The sequence below is a fragment of the Schistocerca nitens genome, chromosome 4, assembly GCF_023898315.1.
Source record: "Schistocerca nitens isolate TAMUIC-IGC-003100 chromosome 4, iqSchNite1.1, whole genome shotgun sequence".
In the NCBI taxonomy this organism is placed as follows: domain Eukaryota; kingdom Metazoa; phylum Arthropoda; class Insecta; order Orthoptera; family Acrididae; genus Schistocerca; species Schistocerca nitens.
Window position 1 is genome coordinate 236,786,094 of NC_064617.1, and position 2,574 is coordinate 236,788,667.

Sequence of the window (2,574 nt, forward strand, 5' to 3'; positions counted from 1 at the left end):
AGCATGCCGAGATAGTCCGCGCATTTGTCATAAATACTGTGTGCGTGGCGCAGCGGTCTAGGCAACTGTGTAGTTAGCAGGATATACTGGGTTTGAATCCTAGTCCGGCGCACATTTTCATTTACAGCTACTGATTCCGCATAAAGTCCTGATGTAGATGATACCATTAGTTTCTTCCCTTTCCTTTCCTTTCTCCCCCCCCCCCCTCCACCTTCAATTTACATAAAATAAAACTAGCCTGCAAAATATTTAATGCACCTTAAGATAAGCACCACAGCTTACATGATCCACTATGGATGCAATTGATGGATCTGTATGAAGATGGTATCTGTTCTTTCATATCTTTCTATACCATCTTCATATAGTTAAGGCTAACCGGCCATTGACCTTCTTCTGTGCGGATGCACACGTATTGCCCGAACTCTTACGGGACTCGGTAAGGTTGTCTGCCGCTAGTAATGAGTATAATGGGCAGGGGCACTACGAATGTAGTGTATGGACATTAAGGTGGGAAAGTGGATCTCACGGGGAGCGTACAAAGTATTAGTCCCTGCAGGAGCTCTATCCTCTGTGCCCTCGGTGGCTCAGGTGGATAGAGCGTCTGCCCCGTAAGCAGGAAATCCTGGGTTCGAGCCCCAGTCGGGGCAAACATTTTCAACTGTCCCTGTTGATGTACAGGGTGATCAAAAAGTCAGTATAAATTTGAAAACTGAACAAATCACGGAATAATCTAGATAGAGAGGTACAAATTGACACACGTGCTTGGAATGACATAGGGTTTTATTAGAACCAAAAAAACACAAAAGTTCATAAAATGTCCGACAGATGGCGCTTCATCTGATCACAATAGCAATAATTAGCATAACAAAGTAAGACAAAGCAAAGATGATGTTCTTTACAGGAAATGCTCAATATGTCCACCACCATTCCTCAACAATAGCTGTAGTTGAGGAATAATGTTGTGAACAGCACTGTAAAGCATGTCCGGAGTTATGGTGAGGCATTGGCGTCGGATGTTGTCTTTCAGCATCGGTTGAACACGATACACTTGCGACTTCAGGTAACCCCAAAGCCAATAATCGCACGGACTGAGGTCTGGGAACCTGGGACGCCAAGCATGACGAAAGTGGCGGCTGAGCACACGATCATCACCAAACGACGCGCGCAAGAGATCTTTCACTCGTCTAGCAATATGGGGTGGAGCGCCATCCTGCATGAACATCGTACGTTCCCGCAGGTGTTTATCAGCCAGGCTGGTGATAATGCGATTCTGTAACATATTGGCGTACTTCTCACCCGTCACAGTAGCAGTTACCTGCTGTCCAACGCCATCTGTCGGACATTTTGTGAACTTTGTTTTCTTTTTTGTTCTAATAAAACCCCGTGTCATTCCAAGCATGTGTGTCAATTTTTACCTCCCTATCTACATTATTCCGTGGTTTATTAAGTTTTCAAATTTATACTGACTTTTTGATCACCCGGTATATCAACGCCTGTTGGCAGTGTATTGTCTTGATTTAATTATCATTTCATGCAATTGATGGAGGTTGGTTTGCTTATCTTAAGGTGTGATGGGAATGTTTTAACTGAATGTTACTATTAATTCAGTCCAAATCTTCATGTAATCGTAAACTGCTATACTTCATTAAAGGTGGCAACTGCATGCTAAGATCATAAAGTGAACACTTGCTATGACGGGGCTGCACTAGAACAGAATTGAGGCACCAAAGTAGGAAATAACCAATAAAATTTATTAGGAGTATGTTACAATATACACTCAGGTGACAAAAATCATGAACTACCTCTTAATGTCGCGTCGTACCTCCTTTTGCCTGGCGTAGTGCAGCAGCTCGACGTGGTATGGATTCAACAAGTCGTCCGACGTTCCCTGAAAAAACATTGAGGCATGCTGCATCTTTAGCCACCCATAATCGTGAAAGTGTTGCCGGTGCAGGATTTTGTCCACCAACTGACCTCTCGATTATGTCCCATAAATGTTCGACAGCGATTCATGCCAGGTCATGTGGGTGGCCAAATCATTCACACGAATCGTCCAGAATGTTCTTCAAACCAGTCATGAACTGTTGTGTCTTGGTGACATGGCGTATTGTCATCCATAAAAATTCCATCATTGTTTGGGAACATGAAGCCCATGAATGCCTTCAAATGGTCTCCAGGTCAATGATAGATTCAGTTGGAGCAGAGGACCTAGTCCATTCCACGTAAACACAGCCCACACCATTATGCACAGTGCCTTGTTGACAACTAGGGTCCAAGGGTTTGTAGGGTCTGCTCGAACCTTACTATCCGTTCTTACCAACTGAAATAGGGACTCATCTGTCCAGGCCACGGTTTTCCAGTCGTCTAGGGTCCGATAAATATGGTCATGAGCCCAGGAGAGGTACTGCAGGCGAAGTCGTACTATTAGAAAAGCCAGTCATGTTGGTTGTCTGCTGCCATAGCTCATTAACGCCAATTAGGCGCACCGTCCTAACGGATACGTTTGAGCACGTCCCACTTTGATTTCTGCCGTTATTTCACGCAGCATTGCCTTTCTGTTAACACTGACAAGTG

General features: G+C 44.4%; 1 non-coding gene across 1 annotated transcript; it reads left to right on the forward strand.

Annotated features, from left to right (window-relative positions):
- Positions 1-572: 572 nt before the first annotated feature.
- On the forward strand, positions 573-647 carry Trnat-cgu (transfer RNA threonine (anticodon CGU)). Its single transcript has one exon. It is a non-coding gene; the product is annotated as a tRNA-Thr (tRNA).
- Positions 648-2,574: the final 1,927 nt, after the last annotated feature.